This window comes from Ursus arctos, unplaced genomic scaffold (genome assembly GCF_023065955.2).
Source record: "Ursus arctos isolate Adak ecotype North America unplaced genomic scaffold, UrsArc2.0 scaffold_36, whole genome shotgun sequence".
NCBI lineage: Eukaryota > Metazoa > Chordata > Mammalia > Carnivora > Ursidae > Ursus > Ursus arctos.
This window is the reverse complement of record NW_026623050.1, coordinates 13,699,865-13,713,301: the sequence shown is the minus strand read 5'-3', so window position 1 is coordinate 13,713,301 and position 13,437 is coordinate 13,699,865. Positions and strand designations below refer to the sequence as shown.

Below are 13,437 nucleotides of genomic sequence, written 5' to 3'. Positions count from 1 at the left end.
TGTTAAAGCCTAAATATAATGAGGGAATTTCTTAAAAGCAGTTCAGAACTGCCAAGATAGCAAGCATTTGACTGGCAGAATCCTTGCGAGGAGGGAGGGTGCCAGGAAATGAGCTCCACATTTAGCACTTGATTTCATATTATGGGATTTGCTGATTCTTTTTTTTTTTTTTCTTTCAAGGATTTATTTATTTATTTATTTGAGAGAGAGAGAGAGAGAGTGGGGGGAGGGCCAGAGAGAGAGAATCTTCAAGCAGACTCCCCGCTGAACATGGAACCTGATGCAGGGCTTTGTCTCAAGACTCTGAGATCATGACCTGAGCCAAAACCAAGAGCTGGACACTTAACCAACTAAACCACCCAGATGCCCCAGGACTTGCTAATTCTTAATCTACCTAAAGATGAGAGTGTAGCTATAAAGAAGAGCCAGATTTTTAACAGTATCAAGTTTAGGACCCACCATAAAGCTGTCCCAATAAGTATCTGCAGGCTTTCTTTTGGACTCTGACGATCAATACTCTAAGGAGAGGAGACACACATGAGGTAGACCAAACTGTATAAAACTCCAACTCGGTCTCCAAAAAATGAAGTCCAGGATCGAATAGATGTAATCTCCTCCCGCTCTACCTCCTTGAATAAAAGATAAGGTGAGCCCTCTCTAGAGAAAAATAGTATTATCTGGAGACTACAGTTTTTTTTTTTTCAAAGATTTTATTTATTTATTTGACAGAGAGAGACAGCCAGCAGTGAGAGAGGGAACACAAGCAGAGGGAGTGGGAGAGGCAGAAGCAGGCTCCCAGCGGAGGAGCCTGATGTGGGGCTCGATCCCATAACACCGGGATCACGCCCTGAGCCGAAGGCAGACGCTTAACGACTGCGCTACCCAGGCGCCCCCTGGAGACTACAGTTTTTTATACAAAATGCTTAACAGCAATTACTAGACATTCCAAGAACTAAGACCAAAAGAGAAAGGAAGACAACAGAAATAGGCCCACAGGTAACCCAGATATTAGAGTCATGAGACATCAATTTAAAAAATTATTGTTTATTTTGTCCAAGAAAAAGATGACAAAATGGAGAATTTCACCAGAGAACTGGACTCTATTAATACAGAATTAAATGGAAATTTTACCACAACAAAAAAGCACAATCATTAAAGTGTCATAATAGATGTGTTTAGCAATGTATTCCTTTTAGCTGAAGACCAGACTAGTGAACTAGAAGATGGGCTAATAGAAAATATCAACAGAAACATGAAGAGCAAAGATGTTGGGAAAAACAGACAAGAAAGTAAGAGACACACAGGATCTTATGAAAACATCTAACATCGGAGTGCTGGTGAGTGAAGAGAGAGATATGTGGACAGAAGCAACATTTGATGAAATAATGGCGGCATTTTTTTTCAAAACTGGCCCCAAACCATAAATCTCACATTCAAGAAACTAGAACTTCTACATACAAAGAAAAACATACTTAAACACATCATAGTCAAGATGCTGAACACAAAGACAAAAAAAATGTTAAAAGCTAAGGGATATTTTACCTTCAAAGAAGTGAGAATAATATTGACAGCTGACTTATCAATAGAAATGATGGAATCCAATGGACCATAGAATGACATTTTTAAAGTGCTGAAAGAAAGTAAATTCTCAGGCGAGAGTTCTATTACCAGTGAAAATATTCTTCAGAAATGAAGGCAAAATAAAGACATTTTAGACAGACAAAAGCCAAGAGATTTGTTGTTAGCAAGAGATTTGTTGTTAGCAAATCCAGACTAAAAGAAATACTGAAAGGGAGTTCTTTAAGCAGGATAATGTATAGGGCTGGTTGATAAAAGTTCTTTTTATAGTTACAGAATAGTGGCCAAATTTGAAATTAATGAATCCCAGATAAATAAATTGGTATTGAGTCTTTGTCTCCTTGAAAATTATATTAGTGCAAAGGAATGGAGAAATCAGAAATGGAATAGGCCTACTTTATCCCCAGCCCAAAGAACGCAGAAAGATACCATGCTGATTTTGAAGCTCTGGCTCTTCTGGGGATGCCACTTCTTGAAGAGGAGCTGTTCAGACTCTCCTACTGCATATACCCCAGGATCTGAAAGTGGAGTTGGTTCCTCCTACTTTCCCAGTTACTCCTCCAGATCTTGGAACTTCATGCTCTTCAAAATAAACCTTTCTATTTGAGGTCCTGTTTCTCCTCCTCCTTTTCAGCTGATAGCGTCCTAGTCACTTACTCTAAGAAAGACTTTTCAAAGACTTCAGTAGCCCTGGTCTATGGTTCCACTCTGGCACTTGTCATCAGCTTTAGCTTCTTCACCTCAAAACGCATAAAGTCAAGCACTGCATGCTTTGCTCTCAATCTCTTGTCCTTCTAGCTTGCTTGTCTGACCACTTTCACCGTGATTGCTCCTTCTTCTCATCAGGGCCATCAGTCTCCTAACGGATCTCATTTCTTCTAATTCATTAGCATTCCTCGATCTTGACATATCACTTTATTCATCTTAGATGCAACAGTCAATAGTCAATCATTTCAATAATACTTTAGCCTATATTCTAGACTCCTTCATCCTTTGTATCCTTATCAGACTTTCTTGAAAAGTTCTTACCTCGGATGAACTCAACCCTTCACCTGCTGCACCTGTCCCAGAGCAGCTGAGGACCAGTAAAGACAACCATACTCTGGGACAATTTGGTAGTAACATCACAGGATTCTTGGTCACTGACTACAAGTTGCACTATAATCTGTGGGGACGCCATGTTTCTCTACCAGGTTTGCCCACACCCCAAATGAATAAGTTTAAACTTTTGCTATTCTCCTCAAAGCCCTCATCTGATCCTTCTCCTCACACCACTACATTCTTCCCTACTGTCCCATAGCTACTTCACACAGAAAGCAAAATCCATGAGTTAGGAACTTCCTCAATTCCCCTCTCCCCAGCCCAGTACCAGTCAGACCCATTGTCTGCATCCTCATCTAGTGTTTCTTCTTTCCGTCCTATTTTAAGAGAATTTTCCACCCCCCCCCAAGTCCTCTCCGTGTGCTTTAAACCCAACCCTTTCTGTATTTCCTGGAATAGAAAAAGCATGGATTATGTTTTTCTCTCTCCGGTATAGTCTCTAACTTTTTATTGATTAAATATTATCCATAAGCACTTAATTTGTCTAAGCTTCTCTCATCTCAAAAAAAAAAAAAAAAAGAAGTAGAAGAAGAAGAAGAAATAAAAAGCTTCTGTGACCCCAGATCCTTCTCTAGCCACCACCTTCCTCTTTCCTTCCATTCACAGACACTTAAAGTTCTGTATTCTCACTGTTGTCATTTCCTCACCTCCCACTCATTCTTCCACTTCCTCTGTTCTAGCTCCTCTCTCAAAAACACCTTTCAGTGAACGCATGATGACCTCCGGGTTGCTAAATGCAATGGATGCTTCCAGCCATGTCTCATATAATTTCCCAGTAGCTTTAGACACAGTTGACTGTCCACAGCTTTTTAAGACACCACCATTCCCTGCCTTCCATTATACCACATTCTTTTGACCTCTTACTATTCTTTCTGCCCCTTGTTTATCTTTCAATCATGTCTAAATGCAATAAGCATTATCTCTTCAGAATATAAATCTTATCATATAATCTCATAATCCTCCAGTAACTTTCTAGTACTCTTTGGAGAAAGCCCTAATATTTGTAATGGGGCCATTAAGACTTTCCATGTTCTGAGTCCTGTCTCCATCTCCAGTCCTTTTTGAGCCTATCTCCTTCTTTACTTGTGCTTCTACCACCCTGGCCCTGTGTCTGGCCACAGACTGTGTCATTCCACCTACTTCCATCAAGTCTTTGTTCCTACTTTCACTCTGGATGTCCCTTCTTGTTTCCCATCCCTGGCCTAGTTAAGTCTTCCTAATTTTATTTTAGAGCCTGGGGAAGATTCTTTTCAGTGCCTTGGGACAACTATACTTGAGACAACTGTGAATGAACAGCAAAAGAAGGAAGAAACAAAACTAATCCTGTGCCCTGAATCACCACAAGTCCCGCTGAATCTCTCAGGGCAAGATTAGCCTTTCAGACTCCTGTCTAATCTAGATTTATTTAATACTGTTAACTAAGCAAACAACAACTATAACAAAGGGTAGCAGACCCAGAGAACCCTAGGTTCTACTCCCAAATAGCATTCTTTTAGTTGAGTATGCTGTGAACTAAAGGAAAGAATGGGGGTGGAACCAGAGCTGTAGTATAAGGGGCACCATTCATTCTACAGTCTATGAAATTCCAGGGGGGCACTGTTGGAACCTGCCAAGACTCAGAAGGTTGTAATTGAAGGTCAGTTACAAAAGGTTCATGTTTATATAGCATTGACATGTCTGGATTCTAGGCAGTATGTTCTATGTAGGGCTGCAGATTTTAATAAGTGCTCAACATCAGTATTTAATCAGAATGATATGACAACCAGGCCAACAACACAGCCTTTTAAATATAAGAAAATGAGAGGGAGAGATGATGAACCATTACTAGCTCTAGAAGACCCGTAAGCAGAGTTGAGGTGGATATTCTGGGCACTTCTGAGGAGCTACCATAGGTAGTTCCCTGCATCAGGCTCGCCAAGTGACTCCTGACCAATAGGATCTCCTGGAAGAGCACCAACTCTCCTGTTTAAGGAATCTCTAGTGGTACCCCACCCATACCTGCACAATCCTCTCCTTCACACAGGTTTGGGGACCAGGTGCCATGTATGAACAAATACATCCTCTCTTACTCTGGGCCAGGAAGAGGTGGCTGCAAGGTCATTGGATCTGAGACCCTTCTGCCCTCTGGGAACTTGAGTGCCCAGATGAGAAGAAGAGGCTTCGAGCATTGTCATGTTACTGACACTTTATAATCAACCACCTCAAACGCTGCCCCATGGGTTGTTGAGGAAATGATGAGTCAGCTCTCTGACTCACCCTCTACACAGCTGAGTTCCTGCTGACACATCAGAATCCGGAAGGATGTGCATCTTCAAGGAGCAGAGAAGAACGCTTGTGGGGAACTGGGGACTTGGAATAAAGAACATATCAGGGATTCTTCTCCCACTGACACTGGTAGTAGGAGAGGAATGAGACCAGGAACCTTGAGATTTGGGGCTACAGACTTGTGTGATCCCCGACAAGTCTCTGGCTTGAGTTTCTTCATGCAATAAAAGTGGGGTGGGGGAGACTAGAAATGTAGGACCACCTCTTTCTCTAAGAGTCCATGATCTTCTGAGGGTTGGAGGAGAGAGGACTGCTTCTCCTACCTACTCAGAGAAACATCCTAGTGTAATCCCCATTGCTCCCCAGGTTCTTTCCCCTCAACATGTGAGCATCTCAAGTGACTCCCATCTCACACACACACAGTATTTCCCCTGATCCTGAGGTGGCCTGTGTTCTCCCTATCTCTCACCTCCTCCACCAAGTTTCTCTGAAGAGAGGTCTGAGCACATTGTCTCCATTTTCTCACTTTTTATTAGTTTTTTACCCACTTCAGTCTGACTTCAACTCTTGCCCATCAACCACCAAATTGCCAAACCCAATGCAACCCTCATTCTAAATCTTCCTTCATCTCCCCAAGGTATTTGATCATGTTGGTCTCTCCTCAGCTCTTGAATGTCACCTCTGGCTTTCATAGTAATCTCCTTACCTGTCTAGCTACTCCTTTTCAGCAAACTTCTCCAACTTGTCCCAACACACTCACTCTTAGATGTGATTCTTCATGGTTCCACTTGGCTCTTTGGCGATTCACCCACACTACACCCACATTTTTCACTACCACCACTTAATTTATAAATGCCAAATCCACATGTCCAGCAAAGACCACATGTCTTAGCTGCAGAGCCAGCTGTCCAAGTCTCTGTCAGATATTTTGATCTCAGTAAAATATAAGCACTTTAAATTCAGAAGGTGCAAACCTGAACTTCATATACTTTGCCCTGGCTCGTCCTCCTGCTAAATTCCCTACAAAGCACAGGTTCTGGGCTCAATGTGCCTGGATGCAAATTCATGCTCTATCACTTACCAACCATGTGACCTTGGATATATTACTTAATCTCTCAGAGTCTCAAGTTTTCTCACCAAAATGAGGACAATTACAGCACTTACATCATTACAATGATTCAGTGAAATAATCTATGCAACCCATATCGCCAAACCCTGTACACCTGGTAAGGATCCAACAGTCACAACTATTATTGTTGTTGTCATTACTGACATTTTTAATATTCTACTCAGTCATTTAATCCTTAAACCTGAGAGTCATACTAGATTTCTCCCTCTCTATCATCTTCTCCAATCTGTTAGCACACCCTATTGATTTTTCCCTTCATTGCTCTAGAACACACTCTTAACTGGTTTTTGCTCTTCTAGACTTAAGTCCATTCTCCAAAAGCCACTAGAATGATCTTTCCAAAGAAAAGTATCGTGTTACTTTCTTGTCTAAAAACAATTTAATGGTTCCTAAAGGCCTGATGATAAACTCTAAATTCATTTTCAAGATTTACAAGGTTCTCCGCAATCTGATTCTTGCCACCTTCTGTTTCATCTACCAATACTTCCCCACCTTGATCCCAAAGCAGTATCTCCTGAGAACACTATTCTCTCTCAACTGCCCTTCTTGGAAATTATCTACTGACCAACTCAAAATGTCCCTGGCCTTTGCCTCTTTCCTATTCCTCCCCTCAACCCCAAATTCCTCTCCTCTGCCCACACTGTTCTCCTAAGGATGGCCAATCATACTGTACTAACACATAAATACTGCTATTACAGAACTTATCGTATCATAGTAATTACTTGTTTTCACATTTTCTCTATTAAACTGGGAGGCTTGAAAGAGAAAGAAGATCTTAGTCATCCTGTATCCCAGCATCAGGCACAGGGACTGGCACCTAGGAGGTCTTAAGCCAGTATTTAATAAATATAGGAAGAGGGAGATATACAGAAGAGTCTGTACATGTGATGGGACTCAGCTATGGCACAGGTTGCCACATAAACATGTCTCTACCATTGCCCCAAAGACCTACAGTCTTGAGTCTACAATTGTTCTCCTATGACATTGGCACGCAATCCTCATTATCCCCCAGTCCATGAGTTTTCAGGTGCTGCTGAACCAAGAGGTTCTTTACAAATGGCAACAGATGCCTCTTTTCACACTTACCCATCATTAACAAATTGCTCTTTGATCCGGGAATGATGGGTAACACGGGCCAAAGGAATAAGTGATTTCTGTCACTCCCCACTGGAATTCCTGTTCATTTTGCAGCTCTCCCAGAACAAAGGAGAGGAAAGCAGAGCTGTTCCTGAGATTAAAGAAGAGAGTCTATGGGACTGACAGGAAGTCTACTTGACTCCCCACTACCCAACAAACAAAAATAAAATAAAAATCAGCCAGCCATTAGGCAGCGATCCTGCAATGGGTAATTCCTTCCTTTGGCTGAAACCCTTTTTTCCAGTTAAAATTAAGTAGTGCTAAAGCGTAACGAAGTCTGAAATCAGTACGAACACCTTTCTAAGATCTTTCCTTTGGGCTAGATTCTGATAGAAGAAAACAGGAAGGTGGCAGTAGATACCCCGGAAGGGAGACGCGGGCACACTGCAGGGTACGGAAGCCTGTTGTGTTCTCTATTAATGCCTTGCGTTTATAATCGATGTCTTCCCCAAAGTCAGGTCAATTTTTGTTTATTTTAATTTCATTTTACATGCATGAGGAAAGCTGGCTATTTTTAAAGTTCTCTGAAAATTAAAGCAGCTCTTATGTAAGGTTTTCAGTTTAAGTCTGAAGTTTTTTAAAGCAAAGCACGCTGATATCTCCATCAGTAATGCTTCTCGTCAAATATTAATAATTCAAAAAGGAAATGAACTTAAAAGGAATTGAGCAGGAAGGGACATAAAACAGGACCTAACCTGTCTTTGCCAAATCCTAAGCAAATCAGAAACAGGGATCTCAGAATTTGACCTTTCAGAAGAACCATGGCTCCAGGGAGCAGAATTCTAGTGACAACTTGTCTACAAGTTTTGCCTGTCCATCCTGACTCAAATTGGGTAATGTTTTAAAGCTAAATTGTCCTAGAAACAGTCTTCATTTCATGTGAAAATAACACAAGAAAGTAATGAGAAGATGGGCCCCGTATCTAAGCCGAGAGGCTCTGCTATCCAGGCAGATGACAAACACATCAACTTCTTAAGAGATCAAGAGAAGAACTAGCTTTGTGAAAACAGAAAGCATAGGGACCTTCTACGATTGAAAAAGAAACAAGAAAATTATATAGCAGAATATTGCTGTGGCAGATACTAACACGACAGTGTGTCCTTTTTCCAGGGAGGACTGCAGGGCTTTCAAGGCTAACTTGGTGACAAGAGAAATTAAAAGCCTTTTCTTTTGTTATCTCCTCTGTACACAGAGCCCCAGCTAGACCCGGCTGCTCCCCGTGGGCCTCCAGGAAAGGAACCATTCTAGACAAAGGAAGAGCTCAGGGTTCCAAAGCATGACTGAGATGCCAAAGGACTCAGCCTGTCTTTGGAACATTGGCTTATTCTAGCAGATGACCTGCTGGGGTTGCCATATGGCCTGCGCATGACATTCTGTTCAGGATAATAGGGCCTGGGTCCATGCCTGGTTCTGCCCTCTGGGCTGGGATGACAGAAGTAGAGCATGTTTGTTCTGACTCCACTGACTTGTCTGATCCTGCCACTGGGGAGCCTTAGCTCTCGATAGCCTCCGCGGTGCCTTTTTCAAGTTTTCGACGAACATGAACAATGCCCAGGCAAGGAAAGACTAAGGACGAGCTGCTGCTACTATTCCTGGAAGAGAAGAAGCAGATAAATTAAGGGACTTGGGATTCAAGAGTGGCGAAGCCAGTGCAAAACCTAGAAGTCCCCAGAGTCCAGTTCACCATCACTGACAACAACAAGAGCAGTTGTTCAATGTTAAGGATTTGGGGTCTCCATGTTCTATATTCTGCAAACCGCCTCACCAGAGACTTCCAGGCAATGCTGTGACTTCAAATGGTGTCGGAGGGTTTAGAGAAGGGTTGAATTCTAACAACCCAGAGAAAAAGAAGTGGTCTTTTTTTACATTTTAAAAGCCAAAAAAATTCCTGGTTCAAGTCCTATGATTTTCAGTTGCCAAAAACATGGCCTTTTGAATTTGCCTTCTGTCTTTGAAAACAGTAATAGTTGCTTGTCCATGGTGCATGTGGTGAATGATTACTAAGTTCAGAAGGACCCAAAGCATCACCATTATCCACACTCCATCAGCAAACTCAGTTCTACTTGTTTGGAAGAATGCCTTTCCCGGGTGAAGAGTGCATGGCCTCTGTACTATTGTTGCAACTTCCTGTGAGGTTGTAATTAGTTCAAAATACTTTTTTTAAAAAGTGTTTTGTCCTACTGATAGAAATGAGAGCCCTGGTCCGTTACGTTAGCCCAACAGTCCTGGATTAAAAAAGAAGGTGTCATCAAGAGTGAGAATAAAGGGCCGGAGTGAATTTCATGCCCAGCAAAACCTCTGGGAGGACCCAACCTGGGTCTGAGATCGTTTACTGGGGACCCACCCGTAGACCTCTGTTTGAGCTCCACATCTGAGATCTATGAGTTTTTAAAACATTTGGGTTCACAGAGGCACACTGAGAGCGTAGGTAAATCATGCCAATTCCTGATTTTTACTAAATCAACTCAACACCCAGAGGGTATGAGAAAAAGTGGGGCCTTTCCTTCTCTGAAGGGTGGGTCCTGCCTGAAGTGCCAGGCAAAGCAATACTGGAGTGGGGAACGTGGACTCTGGAGCCAGAATGTCCACGTACGAGTCCCAGCGTTGCCACTTAAGTAGCCATTTGCCCTTGAGCCAGGGGGTTAACTACTCTCTGTACGTCAGCTTCTCTGTAAACTGGGAATAAGGCTAGCTGCTTTCTCACAGAGTTGCTCGGAGGATTGAAGGAGATATTAAAAGAGCGTACAGAATTCCCAGCACTTGTTAGAGACCGGATGAGTGGCAGGAAGACTGTACAAGACTAAAGGCGCAACCTTGAGGAAGGGTTGTTGTGCTTCTATCGCTAGTGTTGGAGATAATTATGCTTCACACGTTATATTACCCTTATCTATATTTATTCTTGCCTTGCCTTATGAATCACCTTGGGGGTACTAAGCTTACCCCTGACATCAAACACACCTGGAGATAACAGGGAGTTAGGAAATCTGGGTTCTACTTTTGATTCGGCTTCAGCTAGTGGAGAGGCCACGAGAAAGTCAATGCACCCCGTCTGGCTTCTGTTTCCTCCTCTCTATAATGAGAGGGTTGGGCTAGAATGTCGCTGGTCTCGTAGGCCCCCTCCAAGTCACTAGATTTTATGATTCTAAGGTTGGTGCCTGATTTGAGAAGGGCTCTTTACCAAAAGCAATATGATTCTCATTTCACACTTCTAAATTTGTCCTATAGCATTGATGTTGCCTAGGAAACACAGGGCAAGTACTCCCTCTGAACCCTGAGACCGGGGAGCGCAGTGATCACTGCCTCTGATTCGTAATTCGAACACCAAACCACAAACGGGCTTCCCAGTACAAACGGATGTGCCGAACACGGAATGAGTCTCCAGTGGCACTGATGAATGTGGATCTGGCATTCCGATGGTCTCCCAGATGAAATGGCAGAGGGTCCATTTATTCCCTCCCAATCATGTGGCTTTGGGAAATACTAGCTTTAAGTGCTGCCTCGAACTTCTCTGGATCTGGGGATCAGGCATTGCAAGCCCGTCCACCAGTCAACAAATTGCTTCCAATTCCTTCTTTACATTTTGTGACATGCTGTGGGAAGCTCAGCTCACATACACCTGGGACCTCTAGGTTTCTTCCCCTGTCTCTCTGTCCCCACACGTACTTCACAGTTGACAGGTATTTCATTCACATCTGTGTGTGACAGTAGTCCCCAGCTCTCAGGGATATTCATCCTACACCAGGGGCTGGGCAATGAGGTTTTCCTTTTTATAGTGTTTCATGCTTTTAAAGCAAAATATACCTTATCTATTTTGGTTCTTAAATGTTTAGGACAGAAATTATTATCTGTACTGAATTTCATGTCAGCTTCATGAGGACAGAAGTTAATTCTGTTCTGTTCTCAGCTTTATATATATATATTTTTTTAAGAGAGAGAGAGAAAGATCTCAAGCAGACTCCCCACTGAGCATGGAACCTGATGCGGGGCTCAATATCAGGACCCTGAGATCATGACCTGAGCCAAAACCAAGAGTCAGATGCCTAACCGACTGAGCCATCCAGGCGACCCCTCAGCTTTATCTGGTACCAGACACCTACTTAGAGAATGTTTGCTGAGTTAGTGAATGGATCTCCACTATACAGACGAGAAATTAAAGAACTGCGTGAGGTTAGGCTGTTGAAAAAGGCGTCTGGATCATCTGTCTCCAGGTCTGCTGCTCTTTCTATCACCTCAGTGGCTAATCTCAGAGAGGCTCAAGATGGATTTGCGCCGACAAAAATAAAACCCATGCTCCATGACAACACTCGGCAGGGACCTTACAAGTGCAAGGCCAAAAAGGGACCAGGGGGCAGCATCTGGATGATGCTTCTCTTAGCACCCCACGTTCTGGGTGTATGGATTCCCCCAATTTCCAAAACAAACCTGCTTCCCCGCCTCCCTGCCTTTGCGTATGCTGTGCCTACCTCCTGGAATTTCTTCTTGTCCTCTCCTTATCCTCGATAGGCCAACTCTTAATCAGATATCACATTCCACCAAGATCTTCTGCCACTGAAATCTGAGCTCACCTTTGTCAGAGCACATATCACACAATGTTCTATTTCCTCATTTTCTCAACTTCCTTTCTCTTCCCCAGCCCCACACTCTAAGTTCTTCAGCACAGGCACTGTGTCTTTTATGTCCATAAATAAATTCCTAAAATGTGGTTGGTACATAGGGTTTTAATAGTTGTTGGTCGAATGAATTGTTGTGTGCAACCCTGTACCTTATCAAGAGAAAAAAAAAAGTTGAAAAATCTCCTAAGAGCACTTTTCCCACTGATGATGAAATGGTAGCAATAGGTCACCCATATGCACCAGTAACGAACACAGGGCCAACGCGAAATTAGGCTGTGGAATGTGTGGAAGGCATTCTCTCTTGTGGCTGCTGAGGTGACCACAAGAAGACACGGGCTGCTGTCGATGTTGCAGTTGTAGGGATGGACACACAGGAGTCACACTGCTCCAGTGATACTGTCTGGCCCATTTCCTACAACGACCACAGCCTTGGGCCTGGGGCCCCAGATTCCATCCCAGCCACAGCAAATGGAAGCACCCTGGGAAGGTACAGAAGAAAGGGTGTTGCTTTCCACACACAGACAGGCTGAACATTGTGGAGAAAAGATTGGGGGTAATTAGCCTAATTGCTTTTGGAGAGAAAAGTGTGGCTGGCTTTCCTTTTCACCACTTACCCTTATTACAGACTTACAGCTCTTGGTAAAAAGCATTATAAAACTAGGGAAGGTGGAGGGTTTGGGGGTCTTTTATATAAAGGATACAGGGACAAAGTAGGATTATAACAAGAATAAATAAAGAACTCTACCAGGACTTGGGGAAAGAAAACAGGAGGGACACTGAGGTTTCTTCCCAAGTTGTGTCTATTCCAAGCTGGGGCGAGAGGGAGAGCTGCCTCTTTCATGTTGCACATACTGAAGGGTCCAGAGAGTCTTCAGGGTAGTTGGAACTCAAGCAGAGGCTGCCATTAACACAGGCACAATGCTCACCCGAGTGGGGTGGGGGCACCGCTTTCAGAGGCACTCTAATCAAAAGTTGCCAGGCCCTAAGCTCTATCTCAAGTGAGTGGCTAGCACCTTCTCTGCTTCCTGCGTCTCTGCAGAACCCAACCTCCCAACGCAGGGGAGGACAGAGAGCGCTCTGCGGAGCACCCGAAGGCTGGGCAGCCAGGGCCCCACGGGCATGTGTGGACTGGTGTGGACCCCCACACTCCCAGGCCAGCCCTGTTGCCTCTTCCGAGGTGAGATCCGGGAGCATTGCTGCTGACTGCCTCGCCAGGGCTTTTTCAAGGGACAAGTGAGAAGATGGAAGCAAAAATACTTTGTCAATTGCAAAGGTGCAATACAAGCGAGAAGAAGGAGTATTATTATCAGTGCTTTATTTAGTTGCAGTTTGCATCAGCACCGTATACTGACATCGCTGACGCTTTGGCTCCGATGCATATTAACCTTCCTCGTTCCACAGACGCAGCTGCTCCACGAGTTGCCAGCCGCCCCCCCGCCCTGCCCCGGGCCTCCTGCCCTTTGCTCCTGCTGTTCTCTAGACCTGGAAGGCCTTCTGAGTGAGGCTGCTCTGACTGGCAAGTTCCTGATTGTCCTGAGGGCCCATCACCCTTTTCTTTCTTTTTTTTTTTCATAATAATATTTTTATTATGTTAGTCACCATACAGTACATCCT

General features: G+C 43.6%; 1 protein-coding gene across 20 annotated transcripts in view; it reads right to left on the bottom strand.

Moving 5' to 3' along the window:
* SEMA6D (semaphorin 6D) overlaps positions 1-13,437 on the bottom strand; it is a 54,666-nt gene that overhangs the window by 18,336 nt on the left and 22,893 nt on the right. The window contains exon 1 of one of the 20 annotated variants that reach the window (XM_044391069.3): positions 7,160-13,243. The exons of the other annotated variants lie outside the window; for them this stretch is intronic. The gene's annotated coding sequence lies outside the window, so the exon portion shown is untranslated. Of the gene's footprint in view, positions 1-7,159; positions 13,244-13,437 lie in introns of those variants that run through there. 20 annotated transcript variants of the gene reach the window in all.